Genomic DNA, 13,580 nt, shown 5'->3' with positions numbered 1-13,580 from the left:
GACAGTGACGGGTATGAAAGCTTGCGACTGCTGTTATGGATCTCCTTGTTGATATAACTGAACTGTTTTTTATATAGCGAAATCGTCCAGTAATCTTATACATTTTTATCTATTCAGAGATCATAACTTGCAGGGCTGTGCGAGGCAGAGTAAGATCAGATCGAGGCAGACTGGATCAGTACACCTCTCGGACGCTCCTTTCTTGCCTGGGTTGTTGGATTAGCCACTGGAGTCAAGTACTAAAGACATGTAAAGTCGAACCTTATCAAAACTGTCTCTCTTCAGAATTATATTTGGAGGTTTTCTCAACTATTGGAATTCAATTCGTAAATTAAATTAACTCAGTGGATCATAATTCAATAGATCCAATTATCTAACTAATGAATATACTGCCTAAAAGAACGAAGTCGGTGCATGGTGCCAAGGCTATAACGGAAGCTGGGTGGCGTTTGTTTTGGATAAGCCGAAGTAATAATGTGGCTTACAAACAGCTGAGGCGCGAGAGCAAATTGCTCTTCGATTAGCATACTTATTACAGGTCTTAGGTGCTAGCGACTAGGCGGAAACATTGAGAAAATAGATATGAGCTAGCTCGGAAGGACAGGAAGCTCCAGCGGCGTCAAGTACCGAGCGGAGCGGTTGCACGAGAACGCGGTATTTTGTGATCCAGATGCTGGAAAGTTTGCCAAAGGGAGACAGCTGGTACAGCGAGGTAAAATAGGGATCTGTATCTGCTTTCCTACAACAATCAATTCTACGTAACGGGAACGACTCGATTCTATCACTTCAGCAGCATTCCCGGTATATGTATGAGGAATGTTTATGCTGCTACAACAACAACATGTATGTATATGTGTACGGAGTTGACCGATGCTTCATTTTCGCGAAAATATCGAGTTAGGCAGCTGATAAAAAGTTTGAAGGAATTAAATAGTTGGCGTAGTTAGAGAGTTAAAATTGGAATTTCTGCATCTCAACTATAGAGATTTGTTTATGGTAAGTTGAAGTTAGCCCACACGGAGAGCAGAATGTGAATGCGAATGATTTACGTTTCAACCCAGTTCAATGGTGGCTAACTTTGCCAAGGTTAATTGCGAAACAAGTCGCATTACTTGTGAGAAATGAAAACTCGAAATGTAGGCGATTGTCTCAGGTCTCATTAGCCTAATAAGTAATTGAGAATACATTGTCCTGCGTAATTATTAATAGTACTAAAAGCATTTAAATATTTAAAGAACAAGCGGCTATTCAAGGCATCCAAGAAATTTGCAGTCGACGTTTCACAAATCTGCCTCTTTAAATTTTTTTTAAGGGATAAGTCGATGCTGGGAATGAAGGACCGAAGATTGGTTGATGAAATAATTTTAGTGCTCTCATAGTAGACATCTCCTAAGGTAATGTACTTAAGTATACGAACAAATAAATCCATCAACCCATTTCTGAAAGTCCAATTTTCTGGAATTGACTACAGTTTACTTACTTCGTTGACTAAAAACGGCGCCTCGAAGTAAAGCATTTTTCAGTAAGAACGCTTGAACTTTTTTTTTTTGAATAAAACACAAACGGTTTGACTTTTTTAACTAATTTTTTTTATTATCGAGTTTGAACATATACATTTAAGTATCAAATTCGATTTCCTTTGCATGATCACCGCGTGCACGTTTTACGAAGTCCAATCGTTGAACCCAATTTTCAACCACTCTTTTGCATAAATCGGCCGAAATTCCAGCAATTTCGCGTTCAATATTGGCTCTGAGCTCACAAATCTTCGCCGGCTTGTTACTGTAGACCAATGACTTCACATAACCTCAAAGAAAATAGCCTAGAGGCGTCAAATCACACGAGCGCGGCGGCCATTCGACCGGTCCATTTCTGGAAATAATACGCTCATCGAACTTACTCTTCAACAAATCAATTGTAGCGTGTGCTGTGTGGCTTGTGGCCCTGTCCTGTTGAAACCACATGTCGTCTAAGTCCATACCATTCAATTGCGGCCAAAAATAATCGTTTATCATGTCGCGGTATCGATTTCCATTCACAGTAACGTGGCGATGGTTCTCGTCAACGAAAAAATATGGGCCAATTACGCCGCCGGCATGTAAACCGCACCAAACAGTGATTTTTTCGGGATGCAACGGTGCCTCATGAACCACGTGTGGATTGCTTTCTGCCCAGTAACGCATATTTTGCTGTTGACAAAGCCATTGAGCCAAAAGTGAGTGGCTTGTTAAATGGACGGTAAAATGGCCGTAATGCTCTTAAAGTAGCAGCAACAGAACGATTATTTTCATAAAAAATTTGCACGATTTGCAATCGTTGCTCAAGTGTGTAGCGTTCCATGATGAAATGTTTACTAATGAGATTTACAAATCGCAAGCGAAAAATAAAAAATATTGCGTCGTTCGCCCTCCTTATCGGAAAAAAGTTGAAGCGCACCTATTGAAAAACGCCTTAGTAACTTTAGATTTGGAACAAGTGGAAAGACAGTTAGAGCCTTATAAGGTGCCTGTGATTGTTTGATGATATCTGCCGTATTCTTGGCCTGAAGTTCGTGCACAATGAAAACCTTGTGAGAAGGTGCATTAACTTGGTGCAATATTCTTGAGTTTCTTCCAAATGCTGACCTTTTTCGCAAATGCCACGTAACGCCCTGATGAAGTATTTGGTTTTTCCTTAAAGTTAAATTCTTACGATCTTTCATAAAGAGCTTTTCATATAATCAATTCCTACTCAACGTCCATATGGACGCTCAGCTCTGAAATTATTCAATGCGGTATCTGTTGGCGGTAGCAGAGGAAGAGGAAAACGTTTACTGGAGTAGTACTTTGCTTCACTTGGAGTGTCCCACCGACGCCGTTTAGCATTAGAAAGAAATAATTGGCGCGGTTTGTCAAACTCGGCAAAAATCGCTTAAGCGGTTATTGCGCCAATCAAGAAGTAGCTTTTAGCTGTAAATGTTGGGAAGCAGTGACAAGTTGCACTTTTTCTTACTTCCTGTGTTCTAATCTAAGTTATGATGAGAGTTAGTAAGTTTTTGTAGAAGCTACTGTCCCACGCATGAAGTGTTGGCATATATCAAAAAAGTGTGTTGCTGAGATATTCATTAATCAGAAATGTTAAAGTGTTTCTGCCAATGCATCCCGTTCACACATCTATTGGAGTCATCAAGTGTAGCTCTTCATAGCAGACGCTGTTGTTTGACGACACAATGCACTTCGCTGTGAAACTCGTTAATAAAGAACTTGCACTGTTTTTTAAAGAAAAAAAAAATTATGTTAAAAAAGACGAACTGGCGGTCTTATCTTTGGCACACATGTAAGCACAAATTCTCTTTATAAAAGAGCTTCTAAGTATTTGTGTTTTTGCAAGAATTTTAAAAAAATTAGTTCGTAAAATTCCAGTATAAAATTTCAATGCAAATATGTTGGAACCTCAAATATGGGCAAATCTTTAAGGCCACTTGAATTTACATATAAAAAAAGTTCACGAATGGCTTGTGAGTTTGTTAGAGAAGAAATCATGTAAGATCGCCATAGGCTCTCTGGTCGATTGCGGTTTGGCGCCATTTTGCTGCAACCATGTGCTTGGAAGAATTTCTTAAGCAATATTGATGCAATTTTTTTGAATTGAGTTGTTGTAAAATATTAAATATCTAAATCCAAGGACTAATCCCGAAATTTCGGGATTCTAATGACGAGATCCCGAAAGTCCCGGAATCATGAATACTAAAAAATTAGCATTCATATTAAGCATACATCAATGAGGAATGATTCAAAACCAAAAACATCGCTAATCCACTTATGGGCAGCGTGGGATGATCCCATTGCATGTTTTAAGGCCTGAAGTCGATTCAATAAAATTTGCTAATTAATAAAAAGAACATCTGACATTCTTAATTGGTAAAAATTCATTTGCCCCACCAGCAGCATAGAATAAATCAAACCAAATCCTAAGAGTACAAATGTAATCCTTATATGCTTTAAATACCCAAATTCCACTAGAAAAATACATCGAGCGCGCAAAGTTCTCTAAAATGTTTTTATACTTCCCTTCGAAAATTCGAATACTCTTCACGCCTGGTGCTCACCTGAGGAAATAAAGCGTTTTATTTCGCTGTCTCGCATCATTTTTTATGGCCTTTCATATTTTTTAACACTTCGTAATTTGCTTGTAATTTTTGTTTATGGCACTGCAGCACAATCGCAGGCAAACGCCGTTAAATCACAGCGAAATGCAGATAAGCTATAATAAATATGAAAAAAGTGGGAAGGGAGTATGGAACTACTTTTTGTCTTAGACATTCAATTTGCAGTTGTTAAAAAATATAAAATGTAAAATTTAAGGATACGGAAAAAATAAAGTGAATTGAGAGAGTTTTCGATGGGGAAATTACATTCCTAAATAATTGTATTATAATTGAGTGGAAAATCCGAAATTATGTTGTGGATAATAGTCCAGGTTTCACACTTTGTAGAAGATTATAAAAATTCGTGCAATTTTCAAAAAAATTTCAAAGTTTTTAATCTGAAATTTTTCTAATTCGAGTACGCAGTTTTATAGCTCATAAAATTTGGTACAGCTGAATGGAAGTTTGAAATAGTTCAAAGTTCTCGTTGATTTCTGATAATTTTATCCAATGAATGTGTTGCGCAATTTTCTCCATTTAACGAATGCACCTCCTTTTTTATACGGCAGTTAGCCATATACATTTACAACGCCCGATTGAATTTGGAAAGAATATATTTTCCACCCATATATGTAGATATAAGAAACCTGTTGAAGATATTATTGATAGTATTTAATAAATTTTGCTTGAAAGTCAAAAAGTACACAGACAAGAGAAGAAAACAGAGGGTTAATAAGCTACAGAAAAATATTCTCGCAGTATTTCACATACAAATATTTAACTTATTTTATACCCCTGGTGAAAGGATCTTGTGATTTCATATGTCGTTTCATCTTACGATAGGATGCATTTGGAACTGCCACAAAAAACAACAGACGTGAAGTCTGAAATGGGGTAGAACAAATCACTCGAAATTCTAATAAATAAACCAAATATTAGCAACTATTGACTATTCGCATATTTATATTTTAATTTAAATTATTTTTTATGTAAATTTTTGGCAAACTATTATGTCTTTATTAATCAAACTTGGTGGAGATGTTAGTGTTAGGTGTTAAGGAACACTCTTTATAACTCCAAATTATTCGGGAAATAATAATTACGTAATTATTTGCCTTCAAAATGCCCTCGGGAACTTCACTATAATTTGCCACATTACACTATATATTTTTTAACACTTCACTAAAATTCAGCAAATATACACTCACACGCGTGTTTTTACTTATTTTTATCCTTTTATTCGAATTATTTTTATTAAAATTAAATGCAAATGCATTTGACAATACAGTCACTTTCCAATTTCAAACGCGAATAAGAAGAAGATTGGAATGAATATGAACAAAAATGAGGTACAGTAGAAGCCCGATAAGTACAATTGGAAAATTTCAGCAATGATTGCACTTAGCGAAAAATTGCACTTTTGCGAATTTCTGCGTTTTCTCGTAACTCTTTTCAAGTGCTTTTGATCGGATATCATGCAAACAAGTGATCTGATTGAATGACAGTACATCGTTCTGTTCACCCCATTTCAAAATTGTATTGACACAGCCAAAAATCGATTCATGCTGGACTTTTTCGGTTGTTTCTTCTTGAGTAGTATCTTCGGGTTCATTGGCGTCACTATCACCTTCATCTATTCCTAATTCCAAAACCCAATTGCGGATTTCATCTGTGTCTGCTTCACCCACATAGTTTTCGACCATCTCATTTAACCGTTGTAATCCTCCAACAAGAAGGGGGTCGTCAATTTCGATATCCAATGGCATATCGTCTGGATTAGATTCAATAATCGCGTCAACTGTTGGGCTTGTACCCAATACGCTTTTCCAGCATTTAGCGATCGTTTCAGGCATCAATTTCCTCCATGCTTGGCTCAACATGATCACGGCGGTTTTCAAATCAATTTTCTTCAATAGTTCATGTAATGAAGAATCTTTTTCACTAATTATGGTTTCCATTAACATAGCAATGTTTTGTATTGAATTTTTGCCAAGTTAATAACACCTTGATCCATTGGCTGTAAAATCGCTGGGCAATTGGCCGGAAAATACATCACTTCGATCTCACCACAAACTAATTCTTCTTCGGGCATATGAGATGGGGCTTGATCCAGCAAGAGTAATGCTTTGGGTGGAACATCATTTTCTTTGGCGAATTTTTTCACTTCTTCGACAAAATTATCAAAGAACCACTTTTTGAAAATATCCCGCGTCATCCAAGCAGTCTTGTTGCTAGCATAATTCACCGGTAGACGAAAATTTTTAAAACAACGCGGATTCATAGATTTGCCGATCGTTAATGGTTTTATTTTGTGGCTGCCATCACCATTTGCACACAAAAGAACACTGATTCGATCTTTTGAAACTTTGTTGCCTGGAGCATTCTTTTCATCTTTCGAAACGTAGGTTTTATTTGGCAAAAGTTTCCCAAAGAGCCCCGTTTCATCAGCATTATATATTTGTGATGTTACATATCCTTTTTCAGCGATTTTCGCCGTCAATTTTTCCTTAAATGGCTCAATGGCTTCTGGATCACAAGATAATGATTCACCAGTCACAGTCAAATAGCGAAGTCCGAAGCGTTTCTTGAATCGCGAAAACCATCCATCACTTGCATGGAATTGTTGTCCATCCTTTTTTATTTCATCAAATATTTTTAATGCTTTGCTTTTCAATATCAAGCTAGAAACAGGAGCATTTCGTCGCCGCTGATTCATGAAAAACTGGTACATACCCTTCTCGAGCTATGGATGATTGCCAAACCGCAAAGTTTTCCGTTTCTTTCCAAGTGAAAATGAATTGTATGCATTTTCTTTTAATGAACGGGATTGTTTTCTTATTCGGCAAATCGTTGCGCAATCAACTTTGTATTCGAATGCAAGATCTCGTTGTTTAACGCCTTTTTCAATTTTTTGGAGAATCTCATCCCTTTCTTTCAATGTAAGAAAATGTAGATTATTTTTCACTTTTCCCATGATTTTATTTGATGAAAGCAAAAAAAATGATTCAAACTCTGAACGATTGTTTTACTCTCAAGAACCAGCTTGAAACTAACGCGTGTTGAATGCCACAAACGATTCGATGCCATATTTTATGATATCAGCGCTACAATTTTACAGTTATTTGTAAAAATCAAAAATCACAAAGCGTGAGAACAGTGTTTTTGGTCGCAATAATTCCGAGAACCATAACTGTGCATAGCTATAAAGCTGTGTCTTCGCGCGTGATGAACGCAAATACATTGGCGTATTAAGTAAACAATTTCTTCGAACAAGAATTCTTTTGCGCCCGAAAATTGCAATTTTTTATTGCTCTTTTCGAGTTTTCTATGGACTCAAAATCGAATTGTACTTTCCGCGAAATTGCAGTTATCGGTATTGCACTTATCGGGCTTCTACTGTATTTCAGTTTAGTGTTAATAATGGGGATGAGGGGGTTATTTGCCTCCTTATTACACACACGCATATGACGTTTGAATTTCGGGTTCAATGGTCTTAACACGGAAAGGAGTTCCACGCAAAAACACTGTGGACTGCGGAGCTGGAGTGGGACTGGTGAGGATTATTTTTTTGAAGCGCGGCCTAAGGCCGCCCATGTGAAAAAAAAGTTCTATGCATGAGGACCCATTTGTAAAACTGATCGAATCAATACAATACACTTATAAACCGTAATTTTTGGCTTTTGATTACTTTAATATTTTTTGTGATACTCTTAATATCATTGTTTTTAAGTTTCGATGAGTTGTATGTTTTTATTTTCAAAAATATTTCTCAATTTTAAATTACAGCAAAAAATACTGCACTTTACAATGAACCTTCCACTGAACATCCCTGCATACGAACTTCGTTTTTATTTCAGGTGTATAGCAACACCAACTTTTCGCTAAATTAGAGCACTTTAACATTAAATTACTTAAAAACTATAAGCCTCCGACAGGTTCGGTTTTCAGATGGTGCTACACCCCTCTAACCCCCCCTTTTAACTTTTTTTTCAAAGCGATATACATCATACTAAATATTTCCCAAATTTTTGGTCACTCTTCATTGTACACCATAATCCAAGTTCCAAATTTTGTACAAGATTCGTTACATGGAGAGGATTAAGGGGAAAAATTATCAAAAATCATTGCAATTTTAAAGCGACTTCAAACTTGCACTTTTTTAAATTAAAATTGAATGTGCTATAAAATTGCCTACCAAAATTAAATTAGATTTAATTTTTATGAAAATTTTACGAACTTTTAATAATTCTTGAACAAAGTGTAAAATGTGGTATTTTTCATGTTTAAAAAAAAAAAATTACTGAAATTAAGATATAAATAAATATAGAGTCAAAAGATGTTAACATTTAGTACCCCTATTAACAATTTCGAGGGGACCTTTAAATATGCAGAACGAGGATCGTTTACTATATTCCATTGAAGGAATTTCGAAAGAAAGAGAAAAGCGCGGCGAAGCTAACTAACAGGTGGCGCTAGAGTAATTCTCCTATCAGAAAATGCTATACATTTTGCGATTGGCCCCTAATGTCAGTTCTGTTTTGACGTTTGTGTAGTAAACACATGCGAAATACACGTTAATAAACAATGTTACGCTGCACTGCTCCAGAACGCGGAATATTGCTGACTATTTATTTAACCAATAATCGGTCGGTAACTTTAGCGCAAGGTGAATTTCGTCGCAGATTTCCTCGCCGTCCAACGCCTACTGGTGAAACACCGCTCGCCTCGAAGAGACTGGCACAACACGAGATGCTGACAGGCGTGGCAGACCCCGGAGTAGCCGTTCTGCAGAGAACATTGCTGCTGTAGCCGAGGATGTCATGGCAGCGCCGTCGACATCGACCAGACGACGTGCCACGCAAATGGGTATCAGTCGACGGTCTTTACAGCGAATTTTGGTACAAGATTTGAAGATGTTTCCGTACAAAGTCCAGACGGTGCATCAGCTGTTAGCTACTGACCGCCAATCGTGTCTAACATACGCTCAAGCCATCCTTAATCACCACCAAGAGGAAGATGATTTTTCATCAAAAATAATCATGAGTGAGGGGACCCATTTCCATCTTAGCGGGTACGTAAATAAGCAAAATTTACGCTTCTGGGGCACTGAAAATCCGCGTGTAACCCACGAAGAGCCATTACACCTGCTCAAAGTCACTGTATGGTGTGCTGTTTTCGCTGGAGGAGTCATCGGACCTTTTTTCTTCGAAGACGTCGCGGGCCAAACGGTTACTGTGAATGGTGAGCGCTACAGAGCAATGATCAACTAGTTCTTTTTGCCGCAACTTGATGAATTGGGATTGGAAAATATGTGGTTTCAACAGGACGGTGCAACGATACTCAATGCACGTGCCACAACCGATATGCTGAAAGATGCATTTCCCGGGCGCCTAATCTCCCGTTTTGGCGATTTGCACTGGCCAGCAAGATCGCCTGATTTGACCGTTCCAGCCTTCTTTTTGTGCGGCTTTTTGAAGTCGCGGGCTTATGTCAACAAGCCTCAGACTCCTGCAGCTCTTAAAGACAATATCCGTCAAGAATGTGAGGACCTATCGCAGGAAGTTTTGGCCAAAGTGATGGAAAATGCCACAAAGAGGGCTCAAATGGCAATCAACTGTGGCGGCGGCCATTTACATGACATCATATTCTCGACTTGATGTAAAAAAAATTAAAAGACCAAATAAAAATAATCCACAAGAAGAATCAAAGTTTTTCATTTTTTTTTTTAAATTACAGCCAAAAAAACAACGCAAGGTTACTTTTGCGCCACCTGTATTACCTAACAAATTTTTTGTCGTTCGCAAGTATTTGTAGCGAATGGGAAAGGGGAACCTATCAAATTGCATTTATGGAAAAACTGAATACGATGACGTGGAGGATTCTTTATTCAAATGCGAGAGGTGGAGCACAGAGAGAACAGCTCTATTAGGCAAGTTTCGTTCTGGATATTATCTGAAAAAACGAAGCATAAAATCGAAACTTATGCTGAAGAGCATTGAGCACATGTTTTTCAAAACGGGCGACCCTCGACACAGGGAGAGTAAGTAAACGTGTTCTTCTTAGGATGCCGTCTTGGACCTCTACCTCGAAGCAATGCTGAAGCAGTCCCGGGGTTGAGGGAAAAATCTAAACCCTCAACGGAAAAAAAATTTAAAAAAATTAAATAAAAAAAATTGTTATTTTCACAAAATTGTTATTTAGTTGCATGGTGTAATTATTTATTTTCACTACTACTACTTCAAAGAATTTAGTACATCTTCTGTCAGTACGGAAATTCTAGGTGTTTCCCTACGAAAACTCTCTTTCAGTGCAGAAATTTCAGCTTTTACTCGTATCCAAATAGTTGCTTTATACCAATAAATTCTGGTTAAAATTCCATATCTCAGTGCATGTTTGCATTCACACACACACCTATCTCTACCCACCCATTTATCAGCCCTTCCCAACTGTTCGCTCCAACTTCCCTCAGCCTGTGTCTTGGCGTCCCATGAGCCCGCGAATATCACGTAGCAAATCACTTAACTTGATTCCTGTTGTTTTCCAGCGCCAATTTCCGTAAAATGAATGATAGCAGCAAATACAATAGTAAACCACAAAAAGCGCACAATAAACAAAGGTACAGTTGCTTTTTTTTCTTTTTGTTTTTTTGTTTTGTTTTCTATTTGTTGCTCAGTTCTTTGAAGCCGAGCTGGACTCACCATCAGCAAACCTTGAAAGGTCACAACAGTGAAATGCCTTGGAGATACGGTCTACTATGTGCAACCGAACAATTGTGGCACAAACCCAAAACATGCAACATCCCAGTGCGTACAAATCAATTGTGTGCGTTTGCCGTATTTGCAAAGTAAAAAAAAGAAGCTCCTCGCCTACGAAAAATGTCCATTGAAAAATTGTGAAAAAAATCAAAGGCAGTGAATTGAAGGGTGGACAGCACACAAAAGGGCGAGTAAAAAGAACAAGCAAACACACACAAACTGGCCACTGGCGGCATGCAGCGCCTAGCAAAGAAGCGATACAAGAACTCACACACACACATACGCAGGCAAATGCATAATAACTGTATTACGTAGTGTAAGCTCTGCTTCCAGGCGTAGATGTCCGTCGCTGCTGCTCGCATAATCAATTGCTGTGGTCAATTGCTTGTATTCAATAATGTTGCACGTGCTTCAAATTTTGAATGAGTTCTTTTTTTTTTTTTGCTTATTTGAGGCTACCACTTTTCAATCCAACTTCATGCCTTGCCATTCATTTGCTATGCTCAATGCTGCTTTGCTTTTTTTCCTTCCTTTGCGTGCAGATTTTTCCATGGCATATTCTCGGTCAGCTCATTTGTTTGCCAGCTTTGATGGTGTGCGTGCGTTTCATTATCATATAATTTGTTTTCATTTTTTCTGTTTCTTTTTGTAAGCTGTTTTCTTGATTGAAGCACAGTTCGATGTCATTGGGTAATGGGATGTTATCAATTTTCGAGATGATTGAATTGACCTTTTTTTTCTTGAAAATTTTGTTTCGGGGAGGCATAAGTTGAGGGCTGGCGAGCAAAAGTAGATGAATTTAGAAAAGTAAGCTTTTAATGGCATGCAATAAATTGAAGTGGGGTTTTTGAGGTGGGAAATTATAGTGTGCAAAAAAATAAATAAAAAGGTTCCATCAATGGATAGAAGTTGTCCATCCTACTTTCTTATTTTTGGCGTTAAATTTGAATTTTGAGCTTTGGTGTATTAACCCTCTAATACCCTAACGGTGGGTTCAAGAAAAATTGTACTAGCATGTGTTTTTTCAAAACCCATAGGTTATGCTTATTGAGATTCGCAGAAAATTCACTTGAAAGTCAAATTTGGAAGTGCTCGGACATAAATGAAACTTTAATTGCAACTTCTTCATCACAGGAGCAAACTGCTGCCGTCTCCGATCCAATTGGTCCAACTTCATTCAGTGTTTCTGTTGCTCTTTGGTCTCAATTAAGCAAACGCCGACGTGAACCTCTCCCTAAACTTCGATTTGAGGACGGCGGACCTACTGGTCCAACGAGTGGTGGTTTTCTTGGTAATTCAAATAAATAATTCCCCCGTTCTGAAATAAGTAACCTGGAAAAAGTAGCATTTGCGTCTACATATTTTTGGTATTTGTGGATTACGAACTAATTTGCGGCTGTGTTAGCCGCTTCATGGCCTTTAATGTAAGCAGGTGTAGGAAAGAAGTGAGAACCAAGATGCTTGAATCCTAGTCCCGCCAGAGAGAAGGCAGCTAAGGAGCAGGTGCTGAGATGATTCCACTTCATCATCCATACAGCTGGCGCAAAAAGGACTCGAAGTAATTCCGAATCTCACGGCATGTATACCCCGCTGATAATGCTCCCGTGAGGACGCCCACAAAATTTAAGAGCTGAGATTTTGTAGTCCTCAGAATGCCCATTGAACGTCTCCGATCCACACGTGGCCACAAAGATTTTGTGAGCTTACATGTTTGTGTACTTTCTGAGCGCTCGCTGAGTTCACGCAAAGCCTATCTTGCCAGGGGTAGAGCGCAGGTTGTCAAGGGGATCCCAATTCTCTCCTTTCGCGAGGACAGTACCTCACAGGTCCCTTGTCTGGCCTGCTCGTCTGCTTCGCAGTTTCCCATAATGCCACTACGACCAGGTACCTAGAGTACCCTTATGTCAAAGAATTCCGATGCAATCGAAAGTGAAACCAGTCATTCCCTGATTAGTTTCGTGTGTACCATCATCTAATTGCCACTAGCTATCGGAGTAAATCTTTACCTTTAACAGTTATTAAGCAAGTAAGTAGTTAGTCAGCTACTTCTTTGATTCCGGCCACCCCTGCTTGGAATACACTGCAGTGATCTGGTAGCAGGAACTTGAGTCTGATCGGGAGCTGCTGCTCGCAGAATAATCTTATCCATCCATACCGTCCTACTTCGAGCCGTCAGTGAAAAGGTTAACCAAGCCCTGTCTCCAAGTGTTGCTCCCGGTCCACTCCTCGCTTGATAGAATATGGGTGGAGAAAGTTCCGCTTGGGCTAAACGAGTGTAAACACTGATCCGTTGTCGGGATGAACCCAAAGTTTCTAAGGAAACTTACAGTTTGAGTGCTGTTAATCGAGTTCCAAGCTGAAAATTGTCTTCTGATGCTGCATTTGTTACAAAAAATGCTTTGCGTGGCTATTCCGCAGAGTTTGTAGATACAACTGACGGTGTTGATATCTCTAATGTTCTATGGCGTGACACAAAAACAGTGCGTTTGATATCTTCTTATGTTGGTTGATTCAACAATTTTGTCTCGAAATACAGATATTCAATTGAAAAAAAGGGACTTGATGGGATCGGGATATAGGCGGTATTGGTATTGGACAGAGATAAGTATTTTGTGCAAGGTAAAGTAAGAGCCTAATAAGAAAATGGACTTTAATTTTTTTTATTTTGACCACAACTTAGTCTTAAATGATTTTTTGCG

Source organism: Anastrepha ludens, chromosome 3 (assembly GCF_028408465.1).
Source record: "Anastrepha ludens isolate Willacy chromosome 3, idAnaLude1.1, whole genome shotgun sequence".
NCBI lineage: Eukaryota > Metazoa > Arthropoda > Insecta > Diptera > Tephritidae > Anastrepha > Anastrepha ludens.
Note: the sequence above shows the minus strand (reverse complement) of the source record.